This window comes from Crocodylus porosus, unplaced genomic scaffold, assembly GCF_001723895.1.
Source record: "Crocodylus porosus isolate Cpor-Errol unplaced genomic scaffold, CroPor_comp1, whole genome shotgun sequence".
Taxonomy (NCBI): domain Eukaryota; kingdom Metazoa; phylum Chordata; order Crocodylia; family Crocodylidae; genus Crocodylus; species Crocodylus porosus.
The window spans coordinates 62,559,873-62,584,712 of NW_017728909.1; the positions used below are offsets into that span (position 1 = coordinate 62,559,873).

General features: G+C 37.6%; 1 protein-coding gene across 4 annotated transcripts in view; it reads right to left on the bottom strand.

The window, feature by feature from the left end:
• KIAA0825 (KIAA0825 ortholog) overlaps positions 1–24,840 on the bottom strand; it is a 373,307-nt gene that overhangs the window by 160,317 nt on the left and 188,150 nt on the right. The gene's annotated exons all lie outside the window — the stretch shown is intronic.

The window sequence follows — 24,840 nt, forward strand, 5'->3', positions numbered from 1 at the left end:
TTCTAGAAACCATTACCAACTTTATGATCCTTTGTGAAGAACTGTGTGCCATCTTTCTCTTGTCTCACCTCTTTTCACAATTTTGGTTAGAAAATATTTAGAAGAAGGGATACTTCACTGTGATTATATTTTCATGAGTTTTATGGGTTTTACATTTCAGCTGCCTAACATGAAAATAAAGCTGAAACCTCTGTTTAAAAAAAAGGAAAAAGCAGTTATTTCTTTTACATATAATTTAAAAAATATAAATCGCATTTCTATACATGAATAAAAAGAAGGCCATAATGAAAAACACCTTTTTATACTGCTGCACATAGGAGGAAAAGTGTTAAACTTTTGGGGGAATGTACCAAGCATTTATACACTATGATTACCTTCAATCATTTTAATGCAAGTCATTCATACCACCACCATGCTAACAAGGCATCCAATTTACTAAACAAAGAATATTGAAAATACATTTAAAAGGTACAAATGACTGTCCAAAGAATGACACTGAAAAATATTAAGTAACAGCTCTACCTCAAGATAAGCCTCACAATTAAAGAGTTTTAATGAAGAGAGCCTTCAAAGGCTAAATCAGGAGGCATTGATTAGATTGCCTCTAACTTTGTGTTTTGACACCTTCGTCTTTCGTGGCATTATATTGTCTCTGTGCATCTTACAAAGGAAGCATTTTACTAAGCCCACACATGAACAGGAGACAGCAGTGCTCATAAAAGAGACTGTCAAGGGTGTGAGCCAAAATGGGTCTCATTTGGATTTCAAGTGAAGAAAACTCCTAATGCATTTCATTACAATGTATGCGAACCTCTGAAAAGAAGGATGGATTGGGATTCTCATCCCTATTAATTTATTGAAATGGATTCAGTTTTTTCTTGTATATCAAGAGAGACCATGTGTTTCAAGCAAGGTAACAATATTATAGTCCCAAATAACCAAATATGCTATGATGCAGTATGCCCTTCTGTGAGATAAAGAGGATGCAATTTTCTTGATAATTGGGATTTGAGTTTAAAAATAAATCCTACAATAGCTTGGCAACAAATAAATATTCTTTGTTACTATCAGTTTTAAAGATATGATCAAGGAGCTTGCAACACAGGGATTGATTCACTCTTTGTTACCACAGCAGGCTTTTTAGTATTGGAAATCCTGCTTTTACCCACACTACTGTCATTCACATATTGACTTTTTATTTCATTGAAAAACTGTGTGTATGATGTAATTAGGATAACACCTATAAAAGTCACATTTTATTAAAAGATAGCAGAGTGGGAATGAGAGAAAGTAGGAACAGTTTAAGCACTACAATATAGTCAGTAATATATGCTAGATTTACTTAATTCCAGAAAGGACGCTACAGTTACCAAATCAAGTATCGTGTTATCCACAGTAAAATGCTTTATATAAATACTTATTTTTTAATTTTTTATCTTTCACCTTCGATGATAAAAATCTACAACCTGCTGTTCAGAAACCTGTAAATTCTAACTAAACATAAAGGGCATGATATAAATCCCTAATCTATGCTAATAATTTTACTAATATACAGTATTAAAAATATAAGACATATGCTCTCATTGTTTTTAACACCATTAACATTTAGAGATGATTGATTATGCTATACCAATAACATTCAGTGAGTTCAAAGCTCATCTATTTTTTATGTAAATCTTACAACCTGCTAGTTAAATTAAAGGTTAAATATACATAAAGTCTTACAAAAAATACACATAAAGCATTCCATGTGTATATAGAATATAGTATACAAACACACAGTATTATATTCACATATCATTCACATATCATCTAAAAGTTCAAAAAACATACCAAGATTTTACATGTTTAATGAACAGAATACATAGAATACTAAGTATACATTATCTATTAAGTCAATAATTCTAATGTCATCATAATTATAAAAGATAAATGCCAAGGAAATCACACTTACAGACAAATGTAAAACTTGCTTCCAAGCTTCAGCTGACATAACTATTTTATTTCAAGTTGGAAAAAAGTCCAGGCTCTAGCCAATTTATTTAACCTGTTTTTATTAATGTTTGTGTGAATGTGTGCTGGAGAGGCAGCTACATATGTACTTGACTTGGATATGTACAGATTCTGTAGGCATGAATATATATATTCTGTACACACATACACACACACACATACACACACATATATATATGCACAGTATAACCCCCAATTATTTAAAATGCTTGGAAACATCAACATAGTATAAACTAAGGTGTACATAATGGGGGAACTGTTAGGCAAGGGATACACACCAGAGGATATAACGTAGATTTGATTAGAGAAATTTTGTCTGGAAAGGGTTTGGATAACAGATGCATAGGTTTATTTAACTTTCAGATAAAACAAATACAAATGATGCATGATCACTAATACTTTTATCTGCCAATCCTTTTAGTGATAAAGTTTGCAAATTTCTATGTTCAGTGCATGCGCGTGCACATGCACCCACACACACAATCTCTTTTTTGAGGAATCATAATTGAATTAGAATGATGCATGTTCCATGTTTTATCTTGACAGCTCCTGTATACTCAAGTAGAGCCCATTAAACACAAACATACAGCAGGTTACTTGTTGAATAATGTATTTCAAGTACTTAAAATTACTAGGGATTTGACTAAGATCTGCACATGAATACATATTTTGGACTTAATTTTCTGTGCTGGCATTTCTTCAGCTGAATACACTTTAAATTCTAAAATGAATTCAGTTAATATTAGTTTTTTTCAGGACATAACAAAGGTAATAACACTACCTTTACAATATAAACTTTATGACGTCTTGAATAAAACTGACAAGTGTAAAATTTGATCCATAAACTAAGTGATATACTTATGTTAATTCACCTTTTAAAAGATATTATGTGTTGCTCAGTTTTTTGACAGGGCTCCCATTCATACTGGAGACATGTTGAAAAACACTATATTTTCTCTCAATAAGGAAAATCACTTTATCCACTATCATTCTCATTCTGTCTCAATAAAAAATCAATCATCAAATGCTTGTTTCCAAGTTCTACTTGTTAAACTGCCAATTTATGCATACAGTTGAACTCAGCTGAAATTCATTCAAAAGCACTTCTCTCTCTCTCTTTTATTTTTTCCTTTTTCCTCCCCCTTATTTCATTTTTATAATGTTGGTAACTCTGGAAATGAGATGTAGAAAAAAAAAGTTTTTATGTGCATAATATAACTAATGTTACAATTAGAAGATTGTGATCAGATGAAATTCAAAATCTTACTATTTAAAGGAAAAGCAAAACTAAATCTTTTATGTGGTTTTCAAAGTAATAAAGGTCTGATTGATCCCACTGACTAAGGCAATTGCATCGGTTGTCTAAATGGTAGTAACATCAATGTCAGATATGTGGTTATCTTTTCATCTTGGCCTATTCTCGAATGTAAAAATCAAATGTTTGAAGGACATTTCACTGACCTGTTATGGCCTCTGCAACTCTCTAACACAATACTAGTATTTCTTATATAAGTGCCAGATTTTGGATAAAAAACACTTCATCAATGATGCCTTTGCGACATCTGGCGGTGCTTAGTATATATAAAATTTAGTTTTGTTTTTTACAAACCTTGAAATTCCAGTCCAAAAGGCTTTGATACCCCCTAGCGGGGGGACAAAAGCAATCTGGTCTACAAAAATATAACATGGACTACCATGAATCCATATGGTGCAAAAGGTCACAAATCTTGAGATGCGGTGACATCATAACAATAAGACACTTTCTAGACAGAAGCTGACTCATTTTGAATATAAAAAGGACCCTGATCAAATGCTCCCACACATTTAAAACTATAGAGAAAAGAAGTATGCAAACCGCTCAATGCAGATGCTTAACACTGGAGTTAAAGCATACCTTTACTTTTTACAAGGAAAGGATAGTATCAAAATACATAACAGCTTCTAAAAGCTTCATTTGTATGCTATTAATAGATTCTGAGCAAGTGTTGATAAAGGAAAAAAACAGCTGATTCAGAGTACATGCTTCCATGCACTCACAAGCTCTTTTTTAAATGATTAATTCAGCTGTACTACATGCTTGCAGTCTTATTTTTATAATTTTAGTAAACCATGGGACTTGAAAAATATTTTATGCAGAAGGAAAATGATCTTTAGCTTTTTGTTCCTTTTCTAAAGTCCTTTCAGAACAAAGAAGGAAAAACTCATTTCCATCCCTTCATTACATTAGCCACAGGAATATCTGATGTCCACATTAAGAAACCATGACTTTGCTAATTCTCAGCCCAGCAGGAGAAAATAGCATGCAGAATACATTTGATTTTTCACTTGTTCTATTAGAATCTTGAAGAAGTGGATGACACAATGGCACTATGATCACACTTAAAATGTATTTTTGCTGATTTAATGTTTTCAGGCTGCTTTCTAAATTTTCAACAGAATATTTACTTCACATGAAAACAAAGCATTTTAGAAAATGTTTCCTTGGGGATGGAATAGCAGTTTCTTGATTCTGCTATAATGATTCTGCTGTAATGATCAATGTTCAGTATTTCTTTATTTCTTACTGTTCAAAAAATGGTAATATATAGTTTTATCTTCTTGTATTGCAACAGGCCTATAGCATATGTGACTGACACTCAAGAACAATTTTTAATAACCCATAACTGAATCATTTTGACAAAATCCACAACCTCTCCGAATTGCCACTGAAAATAATTAGATCTAATATAAGTTCTAATGGTCTAATATATAGTCAGCAATAAGTCCTATATCCTCAGAAAGCAGTTATTACAGTATATTACAGTAATTCATATAAAGTTTTCTTCTCAGGTCCCAATCCTGCAAACACTATATACAGGTTTAACACTATACACCCAAGCAGTTCTATTGATGTCAATGGGCTGGCTCATTAAAGGAAGGAACTATTTGCAGGATTAGGTCTTACTATGGAATAATGTACCACTCAAAAAACATTATACAAGCATAGGAAACTTCTGCATGCCACATCAGTTGAGAATATGCATGACAGAAACCAATTTAAGAAGGGAGTGAAAACAAAACATAACTGAAGAAGTGGCAAATACATAAACTTTTAGAAGTGGGATGGTCTCTATCATAATCAGTGGAATGAGAGTACTATCATAAAAAATTAATAAAGTAGAATTTGAAGGGAAAAAATGACAAATTCTAGGGAGCGTATAAAAAGTAAATAGATGCATCTGTTAAATACAGTCAGTAGTATGGCAGTATCTTTCTTTCTTTTAATGAGAAGGATGCAAAATACAATTTAGCTGCACCATGGCCAGGATAAGATTATAGAGGGAAATTCTGTTAAATCAGAATTCCATAATCTGAGATTATGGAGTTAAAATAGGCACCCAAACTAAAACTATAAACATATATATACAAAACAGAAACATACGAACCAGAAGGCCTGGCAATGGAAAAGGACTCTGAAGGATTATAGATTCATAGCAGAATTATAAAACTCAATGGGATATGGTAAAACCTGGCTATAGACTACACATGGGGGACAAACTAGACTAACAAGATGAGAGTGTAGTGCTTTACTTAAGAGATTTCATGGACTAATATGAAAATTCTCCATAGAGATTACCAGGCTCTTGAATCAGTATGGAAGATATTCCAAGATATCTTATCATTAAAGATGAATGAATACAAATATATTCAGATGTTTCTATTACTAGTCTCCAAATCAAGAAAAATATATTGATGGATATCAGGGAAAGAACAAATTTAGTAAAGCCAAATTAAAGAGATCTGCATTTATTTGAGTAAGTAGTAGTCAAATGACAAAATGGAAGAAAGTTTACAGAAGCTACTAAATAATTGCATTCCTGAAAATGTTAATTCTACAGTAGGAAAAGGGGAGTATTGATTTTTTTAATTAACACTTAGAAATTGATTTAAGTATTAACAATATCTGAGACACTAAATAATGACCTCAATATAATTCTAGGGGAGGAAAAGGACCCAAAATTAACAGTGACACTAATCTTTAGAAATTTTAATAAAATGGGGAAGTTGATTTTAAAAAGATCTGAGGTCAAAAATAAAAGAGTCAAGAAAAGGAATGGAGGGGAAGAAATAAACACAATGGCTCAACAACAACATTTAGGACATTGTTTGAGCCAAAAAGAGCCAGTAGATGAAATGCTGGCAGATATGAAGTAATGCGTGATGAAGGTTAACATTTTTACTACTCGTAAATGTTAGTGTTCTAGACCAATGGTTTTCAACCTATGGTCTGCAGACTGCTGGGGGTCTGCAGACTGTCTAAGGGGTCCATGAAAGATTACTATGATCAATCAAAAGTATGTGAATACCCACACTTACAATTCAAAGAGGTCAACACCTCCATTCAAAAATTCCAAAGGGGTCCACACCTCCATTCAACAGTTTTTAGGGGTCCCCAAATGAAATAAGGTTGAAAACCACTGGTGCTCAACATTTTTGGTTGACAGACCATATAAGCAGTGGCTGGTCATCTGTGAGCTGGATCAGACTGGTGGTCCTGATATGGCATTCAGGGTGGTTGCAGTGGGACCCCATCTGGCCACGCGGGGGGAGTGGGGAAGAGGGAGAGCAGCCCAGCCCTAACCCTGCCCTATGGAGGGGAAAGGGAGCTGGATATGTCCCTGATCTAGCTGCAGGTGGGGATATGGCCCAGCCTTGATTCAGAAGCAGGCGGGTGGGGGCAGCAGTGTTTCTGAGCCCCAACACTTTTTTAGGAATTTGGCAGTGGGGGAGGGTGACCAGATTAATTGCCGCTCTTCCTCCACTGCCAAATTTCCTAACCCATGGCGAGTCCTATGAGCCAGATGCCATGGCTCCACAAACTAAATTTGGCCTGCAGGCTGGAGATTGAGTACCCCTGTTCTACATTAACTATCAACACACAGAAGGTATTTGTACATCACTGAGGACAACTGAATGTAAGACCTCTACTCAGTGTAAAGTTATAGTCAAAATGCTAAACAAAATGTAAGGTTGTATGAGAAATGGGATAAAAAATAATAAAGAAAATATTATAATGCCAATTTATGAATTCACAGTTTGCTTCCATTTGAAATACTATGCAAAATTCTAGTTACCCCACCACAAAAAGAATATTGCAGAAATGGAAGATTCAGAAAACGGCAATCAGATTGAACAGGGGTATGAAAACACTCATTTGAAAAGTGATTTAAAAGATCGTGATTCTTTGCTTTAGAAGAGACAAGTAAAAGAGACCGCAATAAAAGATACAAAATAATTAAGAAAACAGAGATAATAAACAGTTTCCATTCCCTGTCTTACAACTGAAAGGGGGAGTGTTGGAGTGACAATGTAGCCATAACAGTCCAGAAACTATGAGAGAGTCAAGGATTTTGTGGGTGACATTTTTATGGGATCAAGTATATAGTTTAGAGGAATATAGACAAGTTTTCAGGCACCAAGTAGCCTTCCTCAGGTCTGACTAAAAAGCAGACATAACTTGAGCAAAACAGAAGATGGTACAAAGGCTTGTGTAAAACTCCACATCTAAATAAAAACAGGATATAAGAGAGAATATCTGAACAGATGTTAATAAACAAGAGAGATACAGTAGAAAGGACAACATGGTAAGTGGAAAAATAAGACCATTCAAGAGAGTTATTATTACCTGAAATGCAAAGAGATTTTGGGGGATCAGGTAGATTAAAATGAGCCACAAAGTCAATATCTATTTTAGTCCCTGGTTCTTAGTGTCCAGTAAGCTAATAGAGTTTAGTTCTCAGGTTTTTGTAGATACTAGGGTGGGAAGGGACATCAAAGGATCATTGAGTCTGACCTCCTGCCAGTGGCAGAAAAAAGTGCTGGGGTTATGTGACCCCAGCCAGGTGCTTGTCCAGTCCCCTCTTAAAGACCCCCAAGGTAGGGGAGAGCACCACCTCCCTTGGAAACCCATTCCAGATTCTGGCAACCCTAACCATGAAGAAGTTCTTTCCAATGTCCAACCTAAATTTACTCTCTATCAGTTTCTGGCCGTTGTCGCCTGGTAAACAGAGTATCTCCTGTTCCTTGTTGTCCCCCATTCCTCTCCCCCCAGTAAATTTGTATACTGCCACAAGTTCCCCCCTCAGCCTTCTCTTGCACAGGCTGAAAAGGTCCAGGTCCCTCAGCCTTTTCTTATAAGGCCTTCCCTGCAGGCCTCTGACCATATGAGTGACCAGAGGGGAGACCTGGATTTGAACTGCAAGGAAAGGTTATGCCTTGTACACAAAAAATTTAAAATATTAAATACAAAAAGAGTCTTTGAAGCTCGTATCAGGACCCAAACATCTGAAAGGTAGGCACTGTTGCACACACAAAATGTCAAATTGCCAGAGTTTCTCTGCTGAACTAGGCTTTAGTATGTTGGTGCCAAAGTTCCCTAATGGGAGAAGTAGGGATTGTATTTCTACTAACTGTACTTTTTCACCTCAAAACGTATTGGGAGGTCAAAATAAAACTTTGGAGGCATTCTGATACAATTGTAATGGAAGCCATAAGAGCAACTGTGATTCCAACCTATGACAGGAACTATTTAAATACTAATTTACTGTTTCAGTTACTGTTGTCTGCTAATAAATATGAGGCCATTAAGCCTTTTTGATGCTAAACTGTCATGTATTTGTCAGGATGTATCCAGCATCTCAAATTAATCATTTTGCCTCACAACTGGTTGAGGCTGGAATGTTATCTTTAACTCTGTCACTTTAAGGCAATTCCCGACTCCTTTAGAGTCCATTTTGGGCACACAGGAATTTAGAGATATACACAAGAAATGATCCTCGTGTTACTCAAATGTGCTTTTGTAATTTTATATCTGGCTTTTCTAGTAGTCAAAGAAAAAATACATTTCCTGGAAATATACAAAGTTTGGTTTGACTGGCCATAATGCTTTTCTACCTGTCTTTTTGGTCCATCTTGTAAATATGTAAGACACACAACTGGAATATAATTTTAAATATTCATTTACTTGACATATAATAAAAGATATATTACATTATATTACATTACACCTCTCACATTTAAGTCCAGTGTTTGTTTTAAAAAACGGAAAAGCCTCTAAAAAGTATCTTAACTGACAGATGCTCTGTGGTAAGGTGATAGGCTCTATGACTAGGGAGAGAGCAGTGGATGTAATATGCCTTGACTTTAGCAAACCTTTGTCACCATCTTCCAAGACATTCTCATTCAGTGGAGTAACAAGCAGAATCAGCACCTGAGTCAAACCCCGCAGGAGGGAGAGGGGAGAGCATAGGTTCCCAGGGGTGGGTGTGATTCTGAGAGTAGGGAGACAGCATGCTGGTTCAGACAGTGGGGGCAGTAGTCTTACCCATTCTGTGAACTATAAATAGACTCTGGTTGAGCTGGAGCTAGAGCTGCCACCATCACTACCTGCTCTGCTCACTCTGACTGTCAAGCTTAAAGTAGCAGCAGCAGTCAGGGACCATGCTGGAGTTCCTGACATGGGTATGCTACCAGGGTACAGACTCCGCAGGGCTGGGGAGTGATTCCAGCGCTCCTCCTAACTCATTAACTAGGGCAGGTGTCCCTCTGACACACACTACTACTGTTCTCATTATCAAACAAATGAAATACAAACTAGATAAAAGTACTGTAATATGCATACATAACTGATAGGATCATCATGCTCAGCAAGTAGTCATCAGTGGCTCAATAGCTCAATAGTCTTTTTGGAATGTTCCCCAGGTGTCTGTTCTGACTCCAGTGTTGTTTATTATCTTCCCTAATGATTTTGATGATGGGATTAAGTACTTGCTTAGCAAATTTGCAGATAAGCCAAGTTAGGTGGAACTGCAGGCACTCTGTAGGATAGGGCTAGGGTCCAGAATGAACAGGATAAATTGGAGAAATGGTCCTGAACCAATCAGATTAAATTTAACAAGGACAAGTGTAAAGTATTCCACTTGGGATGGAATAATTGCTTGCACAAATACAGACTGAAGAATGACTGGCTATACTGCATGACTGCAAAAGAGGACCTGGAGGTTACAGTGGACCGTAATCTGAATATGAACAAATTTTTGCAAACCACCCCCCCCAAAAACAAACAAACAAACAAAAAGCATCCTGGGTTGTACTAACAGGAGTGTAACTTGCAGATCAACCGAAGAGATTCTTTCACTTTATTCGGCACTGGCGAGACCTCAGCGGGAGTTCTGTGTCCAGTTTTGGGTCCCTCATTTTGCAAGGCCTCTGCATTGCACCTGGGTAATTAGGTCAGTAACTCAACCACCCCCTAAGCAGTGCCAGCTGAGCCTCAGCCCACTGATTGGTTCTAGAGCTGCTTTTAAGGAGCTCTTTGCCCCTGGACAAGGAGCACCTGGCCCCTGCTTGCAACAAACTAACTTCAGTCTGTGAGTAGCTCTCATCTGTAAGACCTCCCTGGCGCCTGCTCCACTATCCCTGTCCATGTACTTCATCCCTGAGCTTTAAAACCCTGGTAAGACCTCAGCTCACTTCTCAACATTCACTTTTGATAGCCAGCTGGCTTGGTATATGAACCACAATTTGAGCTCAGCTTACCCCCTTACTATCGATGCTGGTAACACTCCCTCTATCAGTTCTAAACACTAGGCTTAACACCTCCGTGGACCCTGATGCACTTCAAGAAAGATGTGAACAAATTGTAAAAAGTCTAGCAGAGATAAAGAAAAATGATTAGAGCCCTAGGAAATATGATTTATGAAGAAAGGCTCAAAGAACTATGGTTACTTAGTCTGGAGGAGGTAGGACTGAGAAGGGACTTAATAACAGTCTTCAAACATCTGAAGGGAAATTATAAAGAGGATGGAGGATCTGTGGCTGTAAGAGACAAGACTACGAGTAATGGCCTGAAACTACAGCAGGGGAAATTTAGGTTGAAGATTAAGAAGTTTGTGATTATGAGGGTGATTAAGCATTAAGACAAGCACCCTAGAGAGGTTGTGGAATCTCCAGCCCTGGAAATTTTCAAGAGCAGGTTGGACAGACACTGGGATGGAATGGTCTAGTCAGGGATGATCCTGGTTTTAAACAGTGGGCTGGATTAGATGGCCTCATATAGTCCCTTCCAGCTGTACTTTCTTCTGTGGGATTTAGTACTGTGTTATACAAGCACACATTCAGGTATATTTACTGTATTCCTACACTTGCTGTTTCTGCATAATTTGAATCAGATTTTAAGGGACCTCTGAGGGGTAAGGGAATCTAGAGACTTTAGAGAAATTTTTAAAATGTATTATTCACTAAACAGGCATACTGCCTGCCTAAAAATCACTAAACCTTACTGAATACAGCAATCTAAATTGTTATCTTCCATCAACAAGTCTACAGAACTTAGACAGAATACTGTGTCACATAACTGATTTATGTTCATTTTTAAAGGCAGATGCTAAATTACTAGTGTAAGGATTGGAAGATTTTTTTAAATTGGGGTACATTTTCACAGTATGAAAAATTAGATCTCTTCCCCTATTTTCAATTACAACTCCCACAAGTAGTTTTAGAATTTATACATGTATGCCAAGTTTCATTGTGGGGTAAACTTTTATGACCCACAACTCTTAGAAACATAAGCTGATAAGAACCCCCTTTAAGGTAGTATTAGTAACAAATACCACAGTTAAACCATAATCTTACAGCAGTTCTCACAAATCATTTATTTGGAGACACTGGCAAAAGTCAGAAAAGTTTTTCAAAACAGAAAATCTTTAAAATCCTATATATTAAGTACTATACAATGTTACTAATTCTGGTCACATTTAATAGCATATTCAAACTCAGCATTTTTAAATATCTTTCAACCGCTAAGAAAACAAGAGAATGAATTTTAGAGATCAACTATAAGCTTGTCTGTGCCCACTAAGCAATATTATACAAAGTGGCCTTAACATTTAAATTAAATAACCATCATCTGAAGGGAAATTATAAATAGAGACAAATCGGATAGTAGGGTTGAAGTCTTGGACTTCAGAAATGCAAATTTCAACAACCTCAGGTCATTAATAAGGGAAGTGCTGCGGAACCAGGGACTGAAGGTTAAAGGTGTGCATGAAGAGTGGTCATTCCTTAAGGACATGATCATGTCCATTCAAAGGAAGTCCATTCCCATGCAGAGAAAAGGTAGCAAAAGGGCTGGGAATCTCTCTTGGCTAAACAGAGATATCATGGTCCTCTTAAAAAGGAAGAAAATCCTGATAAACAATGGAAGCTCAGGGCAGGCCCCAAGGAGGACTACAAAATGACAGCCTGCACTTGTAGGAAACAGATTAGAAAGGTTAAAGTGACGACTAACCTTAAACTTAAATTTAAGTTTACTTAAATTTAACTAAACTTAAATTAGCAATGGGAATCAAGGACAACAAGAAGTCCTTCTTTAGGTACATAGGAAACAAGAGGAAAACAAATGAGAGTGTGGGGCCACTGCTCAACAACTCAGGACAGCTGGTTACCAGCACTCAGGAGAAAACTGAACTCCTGAATGACTACTTTGCTTTGGTTTTCCCCTTGTCCCAGTGAAAAACCATACCAGGTAGAGTACAGAATGATCAGGGTAGGAATGACTGCCTTCCTACTATTACCATTGAATTGGTGTGTGATCAATTAAAAAAATTAGACATATGTAAGTCGGCAGGACCGGATGAACTTCATCCAAGAGTGCTGAAGGAGCTGGCCAAAGTCATCATGGAACCCCCAGCAAAACTCTTCCACAACTCATGGTGCTCTGGAGAAGTCCCTGAGGACGGGAAGTGGGCCAATGGCATGCTTATCCACAAGAAAGGGAGGAGAGAGAACCTAGATAACTACAGGCCAATTAGCCTTAACTTCTATCCTGGGAAAATACTGGAAAAATTCATCAAGGAGTCTACCTGCAATAAGCTTCCAAAACATAGGATTCTGAACAACAGCCAGCATGGCTTTGTCACAGGCAGGTCTTGCCTTACCAACCTCAACTCCTTTTATGACCAGGTAACTCGCCACCTGGATGAGAAGAGGTTGACATTGTATACCTTGACTTCAAAAAGCCTTTCATCTGGTATCCCACTATGTCCTTGCAAGGAAGTTGGAGGATTGTGTAAGGAGGACTCTTAACTCTGAGACAGTCAGTGGGTGGGAAACGGGCTGCGGTGTAGGACCAAGAGAGTCCTAATGAATGAATCTGTGTCATCCTGGTGAGAAGTGTCCAGCAGTGTCCCACAGGGGTAAGTGCTTAGTCCAGTACTTTTCAACATCCTTATCAATGATTTGGATGTGGGGCTGAAGAGGTCTCTGGCCAAGTTCATGGATGAGACCAAGTTATGGGGGAGCATGGTCACACTTAAAGATAGGCTACAGATAAAGGTGAACCTAGACAGGTTAGCAAGTTGGGCAGATTGGAACAAGATGAAGTTCAATGTCAAGAAATGTAAAGTGCTCCACCTGGGGATAAACAACCACCTGCACACCATAGGCTTGGTGGTGCCAAGCTGACCAGCACCACAAATGAAAGGGAACTGGAGGTAATAATAGACCACAGTAAGCATATGAGCTGGCAGTGCAACGATGTAGCCAGTAGGGCAAATAATACTCTGACAAGCTTGAGAGAGTCCAGAGAAGAGCCACCCACATAGTCAGAGACTTGGATGGCAAGCCATATGAGAAAAGGCTGAGGGACCTAGGACTCTTCAGCCTGAAAAAGAGAAGGCTTAGAGGGGACTTGATAGCAGCTTACATTAGGGGAGTACATAAAAGGTTCAGTGAACAATTGTTCACCAGGGCACCCTTGGGGAAAACCAGGAGTAATGGCCAGAAACTCCTTGGAAGACCATTGCAGACAAATCATACTTCTATAATATTCACAGTGTATCATTGTTAAATCTCATCTTTAATGAGCTGATTTAGCTGAAAAGTTCATTTAGAGTTGAAGGATAGCAAAAACAAGTTCCCCTGATTGATTAAATTACAAAGACTATTTATATGTTCCCATCTGTAATAAAAGATAATACATTAATGACCCTGGGCACTATGTGCAAAAATTCATGGTCTCTACAAGTAACTGATCTTAAATTGTTTTAGCATACAGGTTGTTCTGTAGTTTCCTTATTTGCTGTGTCAAAACTAAACATTAAAACATTTCTTAATGGAGTACTGAACTGAAGCAAGAAAAAAAGAAAAAAACAGGATTTTGTTGCTCCAATAAATTCTATCGCAAATTTATTTGTCGTTGAAGTTGCTAAGTAAGGTTTGCAAGCTCTAGGTATACTAGTGCATCAGTCTTTAGTCAGTGAATGCTCCACTGGATTGGATCCTACTCGCTCAGTAATTGCAAAGGAAGCCATATAGAAACTGAGTATGTGTCCCTCCGTTTCCAATTAGGAAACTCTGTAACACAAAAGGATACGGAGGGATAAAGAACAAGAGATGAAGATGACCTTCAAAGAGTTATCAACAAGGAGCTTCCCATCTGTAAGTCTCATGAATCTTTGTAGAAAATGGAATGATAGATTGGACCTCAAAGTCTACAAAGTCCCCCTCTTTCCCAGAAGGTGAATTCAGAGTAAGCAATTATATGCCATTGACTAATCTTTTTTACATAGGAAAGTTCATGTATACCATCACAGTGATAGCCAGGTGGTTTTCTAAACAAATTCAAATTGCCTTGAAGCATAACAGATTCACTTGCAAACTCTGCTATTTCACCCACATTCTCTAAGAGGTTCTTCCATTTTATTTAAGTTAGTAGAAGGAATACTGTTCCCCTTGGAGGTTCACCAAAGAAATCTGCTTGAAATTCTAACTGCAGAACTACACTCCTGAGAGAGTCCAGCAAACCAGAGATTACATATTCCAGGTTTTCACTAGGAAGCTGGTTTAGGAAGAGAACTATCTTATCACTACATGAGATCCTTGTGTTCATCCCTAAGAAGCTGCCAGTAAGTCCCAGGAGAACTGTTCTGAGTATTACATAAAGTACAAACATACAATTTCACCTGGGGGAGCTTGGTAGAATGTTTAAGAGGGAACCCAAATGAAAGTCTGACTAGACTAGAAAGTAAGTTCTTTCTGAGGGTGAACAGCAGGCAGTTAGCATACTGAAAAAAAAAAAAACATTTAAGAGGAACTTAAGGATACCTGAATAGTGGTGAGAATAGAAGACATCAGACAAGGAAGTCTTTTCAGGGACAGACATAAAAACACATAAAAGCCAACAGATTGGCTTGATTTTTGCATAAAGCAGTAGTAGCTGTTTAAGAGTGGGGAGCAGAATTACCCCAAAGAGCTTCAGTACCATACTTACATATTTTTGGTGACAAATTTATGCTTAAATTTTTGGACTCTGTTTGCCTTTATAGCCGTTGTTATATGTGCCTATTTCAAAGTCATCATTAGAATATTGTGTAGCTCAAACATAACAAGAAGTAAGAAAACATAACAGTGTAAGGAATTCTTAAAGAATTTTTATGCTGAAATTGTAAAAATAATCTACCAAATTACTTTACACAACTCTCATTTTATCTACCATAATAAATTAAATGCTGTGCAGAAAAAGATCGCGTTGCCTTTAAACGTCTTACTTTGAAACTAGTAAGTACATTAAGTGCTACTTTTATGGAAAGAACTGACAATAAAACTATATGAAACAACAAGTGATGTGATGTTTAAAATAGCTATTTATAAGAGGGAGTAATGAAAGAGAAAATTTACTTTTTAAGAGGTGCCACTACTTAACATTTTTAAAGATTTCTTTTGTACTTGAGAGACAATAAGAAAGTCTTTGATTTTCTATATACCATTTACAGAGTTAACTGTATATCATACAAATTATTTCAGTTTTTATCCAAATCTTCTGTTAAATTACCCATGTAATTATCCCAAGAGAAATCATTATACTTTTTATTGTTAATTTCATTAACACTTTAGTGGTAAGAGTTTGGCTGTATTTAAATGTAGTTGTCACAGTCTTTATTACTACAATTAAAGGGATCATTTCCATATTATTCTAGAGGGTGGTTTCTTGAGGGGGTGTATAATTACTGAATTACAGCAATAACAGAAAGTTAATACCCACCAAAAATACAGGCAAAAATAAAAAGCCATCATATTACTATAACGTATACTTTTCTTTGATCCCAATGACAAAATTTATCTTTTAAATATACTGGTATTAGAATGGGACTACATTAATTACAGATGCCTTCTGAAAATGATGACATGATCTGATAGCTGAATATCCCTTAACAGGCCTTTGCCAATAAGTCACCAAGCATGGTAGCTAAGTAATCTGATGTAACAGTGCTGGAACTAGAGAAAACCTCAGATACAAATACATTCAAATATCTGGAGTTCTTTAAAGACAAAGCAGATATCACTCACAACATGATAAATTGCTAACTATTACAGCAACTTATCACTTCATCAGCAAACACAGTATTATACCTTTCTGCCTTTTATGCACATTTAAGTTAATACCGTGGTGCTGATTTACCATTGTATCACTCCAATTTTATACCAGTGTAACTCCATTGATTTAAAAAGTTATACTGGCATTATACTGAAGTAACATTGTGACAGGTGATTAAGATCCAGTAAGTAGAAAATATGGGAATTAAATAAAACATCATTATTAGATGTTCAAGTTCAAAACTAAGGTAAGGAAGAGATGCCTGTAACCTCTCTGTATAAGGAATTCCTGCTTCCTGCACAAAGGGGGATCAAGCCAGGCTGGTTCACTGACCTCCCTTCCCCAGGCCTCTAAAGAGGCCTTTTCATGGTCATTGTTTGGAAAGGGATAAGAATTCAAGAGAGAGTAGGCATCAGCAAGTCCAAGTTGAGACACATCCCTCCCTCACTTCAACTCTTCTGCCAGAGCTCAATTACATTTACACATGGAAAACAAATGTGCCAAAATGAACTCCAGCACCATTTGCACCACAGTTCATTGCTCCCACGTACAGCACTTACACATGTGCCCAGGACCACAGCACATTGAACTGGGACAGTGCAGCCCTGGGTGGCAGGGAAACTGGGGGGTCAGCCTGCCAGCCTGGAGCTGCTCCATCCCAGTTCAACATGCTGAGGAGGGGCTGGCTAAGGCACGAGGGTGTTACTGTGTGGGCTAGACAGCAGATAGCCCCCACACTGTAGCACCCTCATGCCCCAGTCAGCCCTGGTCACCATCTACACATGCACTGCAGTGGAGTAAATAACTCTACTGTAGGATAGTACTTGTGTCAGGAAATACTATCCTACAGTGGAGTTAATTAGTCTACTCCAGCCTAATAGCCCCACACGTGTAGATGGTGATGATTTACTGCACAGCTAATTAGTCAACTCAGCAGTAAAGCAGACATTCAGATGTCCCCAGTGAGGACGCATTTCAGCCTGGGGAGTTCCCACAAAAGACCAAAGCTAATGTAGAAGGTTACGACCAATTCTAGCCTCCCATTCATTTCAATATTTAGGGGAGGATCAAACAATCCCCTCTGAGTTCTGTCAGAATTAAACCTCTATGAGATTTCCCTATCACTTCCTTTGCAGGGTTTTACTATAGGAATGAGTAATACTTCCCCAACATATTTGGCTGAGCAAGAAATAAGAGCTTATCTATCTTATCTTAGCTTCTGAACCTCTTAATCTGATATTTTGTGGTATTAGTTTACACTACATCACTGCAATACAACTGGAATCTGTGCTCCAAATGCAAGTGCTAGGGCACAGTTGCATGTCACAGACTAACTAAATCATAGATACATAAGCATTCATAAGCAGCATCTTACTTTATCAGATGCATGCCTTGTACTGACTTTAGGCTAACATAGCTAACTACATTTCTGCATATAGTACTAGGTTACCCAGAGTGTTGGAGGTTAGGGAGAAGCCCTTGCCATTTTCATGCAGAAAAGCTATGCACTTGCCTCTTCACTCTAATCAACTTTTTACTCCCATTTTATCCATACATAATTGTGAGTTACAGAATTGTCAGTAAAAGGTTAAAGATGCATATAAAAAATTAAATATCTGGTTACCACTGCAGTTACTGTGTGTGTGTGTGCGTGCATGCACATGCGTATCTACAGAACTACTGCCAATATAATAAAATTTGAAAAAAATGAAAATAATTTGATATATTCTTGTTTTCATAATTAGCTACTACTTTCTGGACAAATCAATTCAGCAAACATTTTTATTTAAGAATGCATAGGATTTTATTTTGTAACTTAACTATAGAAAAAGTTTAAGAATGTTTGTAGATGTGTCTAGTTTGACAGCTTAGTGTGTTGGATGTGACTTTCACAGTCTGTTGGCAGTTTGTAGGAAAGCCATCACACCTGTGACTTGGTCGTTGATTAATGAGTCTTTCAACTCATTGCTACCATCTGAAGAAGGGCCATGGCCTTTCCAAGCTTCACTGGTTTATTCGCCTTCAACTGCAGTTCTACCAAGGTATCTTCCATAAAGAAAATCACACCTGGTTAAAGCTAATGAAAACCTCAATATGTCATTTTCTAGACAAGTCAAAAAGCATGTAAAACTAGACAAAAGATGTATTCAAGCAACAAGAATGCAGTTTTGTCATAACCTGTCAATCTAAAGACTAACATAAAAAAGCTTTCCTCAATGACATTTTTCATAGTGTCAACTTTAAGAGTGACAGTTTTGAATTCCCTCTTTACTACATGATGCAGGATGTACAACAGTGTCCGGTGCTATACAAAGCTCAGATATTGTTGGTGGATTAAATTTAGTCCAAGCAAACTGGCCTTTCTAATACCTTGTGTGCAATAATGTGGCTATGTTTGTTTCAAAAGCTATTCAAGCCTGAATGGACATACGTCCTCAAGAATGGAAAGAGTGTTAAAAATAAGAGGTGCGCCAAGATTCATCACTGAGGCATCCTGAAGCACCTCATTTTCAAAATCACTACAAGGTATTGAGAAAGATAAAGTACAATATTTGGGCCTACGCACTAAACTGTGAGTCAAGAGATCTAAGCTCGGTTTCTGGCTTTGCCACAAACCTTTTGTACAACTCTGGAAATGGGACTTAAAGATCCCTCTGTCAGATTCTCCATCAGTTGACCATGGATGCTAAAACTACTTTCCCTACATATTGGGATGTTGAGAGGATTTTGAAGCCTTTGGATGGAAAGTGGTACTAATACAAAGTATAATCAACTATTGTGTATTATTAGTAGCTGAAAACTCCTAACGTAAAGAAGCAGAACAAAAGAACATGTTAGTGGGCAAGACTAAACTTCTAACTTGTACCATGTGTCCTTTTATTTTCCTTTGTAATATAGAGTCATCAAGCTCTCAGTGTAGGTAGGTGGCTCAAAAGTGTGTAGTAGATGGAACAACCACTTGGCATGTACTAACGCATAGAGAACTCTTGTACTTAATGTCCAGAACCCAGGATACAACAATAGATAGGAAAAAAAGATTGTGAACTGGAGGTACAGCAATAAGGATAAACTTAAGATGTAAACCAGAACAACAAGGGGAGGGAGAGCATTTCAAAGAAGTATGATTACTGGTGGACGAATGTCTCTATTTGCTAATAAAAAGATGAATCAGCTGTGTACTAATAATACATAGTATTATATGTCTCAAACTTCTATCAACCTAGCACCAATGAACTGGTCAGCTTTGAAAATGCAGCGTCTGGAATAGACAGTTTTCAGAGGTACTATGTCAACCATTTCTGAACTGATATGACCCCCATTTGCACATCCTGGTGATAAAGCGTCATGGCAGTCTGACACAATTTTATGAATATCTACTTTGACATGAAAAAGAATATTGGAACCAAAGCTTGGAATACCTGGCCTGTCTGACAATGTGATCCCACCATGCTCTGCCAGTTCTCTTACACTAGAAGTGCCAGTTCATATATGTGGAATCTAAGCAGTTATCAAGTTTGCTAGGTCTAAGCAGTTATTAGTTACTAAGTTATCAGTTACTAGTTAACTAAGCAGTTATCAATCTAAGCAGTTATCAAGTTTGCTATCAATATAACCCCCCCCACACACACACACACACTATTGCTAGCATCTGTTGTTTCAAAAATCATTTATCCTGTTGCATAAACATTTCAAGTGCAAACTAGAGAAAGAAACACAGCCCTACCTATGTGCTTTCAGGTTGAACCCATTTCTGCACAGGGAGCCAGACAGAACAGACAATAGACTCATAGTGCTACAATAAACTATGAACCATTTCTAGTTGGTGAGATGTTAAGTATCAGCTCACATATGCAAGGTATGAGGCATAAGAAACTTACTGGCAGGAGTGTCTAACATGTGCCCACATACATATGCACCAGGATGCTGATCCTTCCTGCATTGTAGATGTTACCTATATCTTATTTGTGGCATGTCAGCAGCTATTGTATATACATGAGTGATTCTCTCACAACCAAACTACAAGACAACATGCTCATTTTTGTGTAACTGATTACAGCGCTCTTAAATTTCAAGCATATGTGATCATACCATGTATTCTCTTCTTATATCAAGACATTTAGAGCAAAACTCAGCTTGCAGACAACCTTTCAATTTCAAGACTACACAACACATTTTTCAGTATGTTGATAAATTGGATTTTAAAGGAGCATTTTCTGGATATATAGATAATCAAAAACACAATGAACATTACGAATGTAAACATTTTCCATAAATAGTTCACCATATAGCTACCATTTGCAACAGATGGTGTCTGTGTATCCACTAGAATATACAAGAATTATGCCATTTTGCCCTGTGATAATTCAAAATTCTAAACAAGGAAAATACTTTGACTTTATTTTACTTGAAATAAACTTTAACAAGACGTTAAATAAATATTAAACCACATCACCTAACACTTGCTTGGGAAACAAATCTTACAAAATTATGTAACATAATTTATAACCTAAATTTATTTATGAACAATTTATACCCCTTTGTTCTTGTACCCATATATTCCTCTACCACAGGCGTGATCAAACCCTGGCCTGTGGGCCAGATCTGTCCCACAGAACCATGCCATCTAGTCCACTGGTCTCCCCCTGGGTCTGAAAATTTGGTAGTGGGGAAGCAGCCACAGCACTAAATGCTGCTCTCCTGCTGCCAAATTTCTGGACCCATCAGGAGCTTAGCAGGCCAGATGGTATGGCCCTGCACACTAAACCAGGTGTGCAGGGCCAAGCCAAAGCTGCATTGGGCCCAATCTGTGAGCGATGGACCCAACCCCACACACTGACCCTATGAGGGATCTGATCCATGAACCAGCCCTGCTCTACAGATCTGGTTCATGGGGTCAAAAGTTTGAGCACTACTGCTCTAACATAAGTAGATATCCCTCTATTTCTTACCCTTGTGATGTGTTTATAAATACCCTCTCACAGCCTTCAACATGAGCTAAATGAGCCAGACTTGATGGGTCTGTTTAAATTGTGTGACTGTAGGCTGGGGTACTGTAGGAAGCACACCTCATCTACTCTACATGAGCTATACCAAGGGTGGGGAGAATGCAGCCTGCAGGCCCCTAAAAATTTAGAAGATTAATATTTATCTGCCCCTGGCTGCCTGTCATGTGGCCCTCGATGGCTTGCCAAAACTCAGTAAGCTGCCCTCTGCCCAAAATAATTGCCTGCTCCTGAGCTATACGCTGTTGATTTATTAAGCTAAGTCAGGCTATTGGCATCTCTCCAAATTATTTTGGGTAACAAGACAGACCTCACCAACACTGGATCTCCAATGGCTGTCTGATAGCTTGTTACTGGCTAAACAAAGTCTGTTCTGAAAAGGGATTTTGGCAAGGCAATCACCAGTTATCTGAATAGAGAAACACCAAAGCAACACCTTTTCAAAGCAGTTCACTTGTAATGACCAGCCAGCTATCATTTTCTTTTTTTTCATCAATGCTTGAGGCTTTATAATGAAGAACATGATGACATTGCTAATACTCTCTTATTCTTGTGTTTTTTTCTTCCCCTAAGTATTGTTAAAGCTATTCAGCATTGGCACTATTGGCAGTTTTGTATATCTTTGAGGCAAAGAATGTAATGGAAGTCAAAGTCAGGAAATCAAATAGCTAAGCCAGTTTCCTTGCTGATTAGTCAAGGACACTTGCAGCTAACTCTCTTCCCCAAAACCTCATCATCTAGTAGGTTTACCTCAGAGTCATTCTAGGAGTGCTCCTCTGTTTTCATTAGTTTTTTTAATGACTTCTCTGTCTTTGTGTTTTTTCAAAGCTTTTGCTTACTCCCTGCTCTCAGGCTGTCTCTCACACACACAAACATATGCAGGGTCACACACATGTACTCACAGTTCCTCACATCCACACATATGTACTCACAACTCACAATAAAAGAAAACCTAGCCCTCAATATTTCCCTTTACCCCTCAGTGAAACCCCTCTACTTACAAAACATAGATCCTGGCTAACACTGCATGTGGCTCCTATTGAGGTATTGGCTCATATTGTTTCAGCTATCTCAATCCTAAAGGGGGTTAATGGTTGTTACCCTAAATGAAGGATAGCTATTAGCCTGACCAGCTTCAATTACATTTCTCTCAATCCCCCCATAATGATATCATCAAGGTTATGTCACAAAAATTAAAACGCCACACTTGTTCGCAACTACAGGTTTCCCTCACCAACCACGGTTTTGCCAACCCTGGTTATGAGTACCCACACTTCAGAGAAGTGGGGGGGTAGAGTCTGAAAATACCAACCATAACTGCTCTGGCCCTGCTCATGCTTCTCACTCCCTCTCCACAACCCCCACAGCCTTGTTGGTGCCCCTCACCCCCCACCCACAGGCCCTGCTCCCCATAACCCTACCAGTTTTGCCAACCATGGTTTTGCCAGCCAAAGAAACTTTCAGGAACCTAACCCCTGTGGTTGACGAGGGAAACCTGTATGTACAAATTGGCAGGTTGAATTTTCTAAAAATAAATATGTAGACTTGACTTTTAACTCATTGTGTAAAGCATTCTGGTTCTCAGTGGAGCTTTTAAAAAGCATTCTGGTTCTTAGTGGAGCTTTTAAAAAGTAGATTCTTTCAGTAAGTCCACTTTATGTGTACAGACTTACAAGCTATATGGATGAAGGGAAAAAAAGGTTAAAAAAAGATGATGGACAATACATTAGTATAGATGAATGATGTTCATTTAGCAAAACAGCAGTAGCTCATTTTGCTGTAACAAAAAGCAATAGTTACAAACTAAGGAATATATGAAGTAAATGGTTACGAAAGGCAGTAGCTTTTCTTTTTCTGAACATTTATTTTGTGTATTATAGGTAGAGAGTTTCCTTTCAGAACAGCATACCTTTAAGGTGGTATAAATATGTACTGTATATTTATGGATTAGCAAAGAATCAGCATGTCTGTGTATGTGTGCATATGTAAAATGTTTTCTTACCCGTGAAACGCATATGTAAATTAGCTATAAATTAGCTTAATGTTGTAAATTATTAATAAGTGAACTTATTCAAACACTATTTCCAACACTCCCACAGCTAGAATTATGGGAAGAAAATGTAAAACCAGCCACTGAAGAACTGCATATCCTTTCTCTTGCAATTAAGAAAACTAGATCAAAATATCTGAACTCTGAATAAGGATGAACATTTATCTTTGAGTTACTTTTTTCTGCCCTTGTTAGTTTAAGAGATTGGTTCCTATGGTCTTCTTAAATTTAAAAAACATTGACTTGATGTAACATCACTAAACATGCACATCTTGATGTTAAGTATTTTCTAAATACACTTTTATTTTAGGTGACAGAGTAGGTAGGACAATATTCAAATGCATAGGTGGAGCCAGCATGGAACAATCTGAAAAAAACTATTCCCCCTTTTTCTGAAGGCTTTTATCTTCCACTACTGAAAAAGTCTTTTGTCTTCCACTACTTAAATAGCCAGCTAATGAATTTGACCACCATTTGTAGGCTTTGGAACAAAGTTTTTTTATCTAACTCAGTCACTAGGCTGGGGAAGCACTTCTGTTGTAAATGAATCTCCACACTAATTTTGCCAACTTTTTCCATTTTTTTTGCAGAAGAAAGAGTAGAGCAACTTAACTTAGTGTATAATAGATGGCATTTCTTCTTAAGCAAAAAAAAAGAAATAGCCCTAGGCATCACTGTGGACAGCACAATGAAACCATATATCCTTAGTGAACAATGGCAACTGATTAGGGAAATAAGATGTTCACATCTGTTAAAGAAAGTGATAGAAAATAATATTAAAAACCATATAACACCTGCTTTGTAAACTGGTGGCATGGCTTCATTTTAAATACTGTAGTTAGTCTTGTTCATCTCATCATAGAAAGGCATATACAGGAGAAATAAAATGGAAAATGAATACACAATCAATGAATGAATAAGGAGAAATAGGGCTTTCAAATAAGGAGAAATGATAAAAAGACAAATCAGAGATGACAAAACAAAGGTATAGAAAATAATGAGTAGTACAGAGAAGGTAAATGAGGTGCTCCTATTTACCGTTATAATACCAGGACAAGGGGACTATTTTAATTTTAAGTCAACAGGGGAGCTACAATAGCCCCAGAGAATCTTCCTTTTCAATTCAGAGCAGTCTTCCCCCAATGCCTTTGCCTCAGACTGATGCCTTCAAAACAAGAGAAGTATAACAGCCAGCTTCTTATTCTAGATTCCTGCCATAGAGAGTTACAGGTCCCAGTGGGTGCTTCTACACGAGATGCTTGATGTTCACTGGACTAATTCTACTGTGCATTAGCACGGCTGGCAAAAACCATGCTAATGCGCAGTAGACTTAGCCCAATGTGCATTAAGTGTCACAAAAA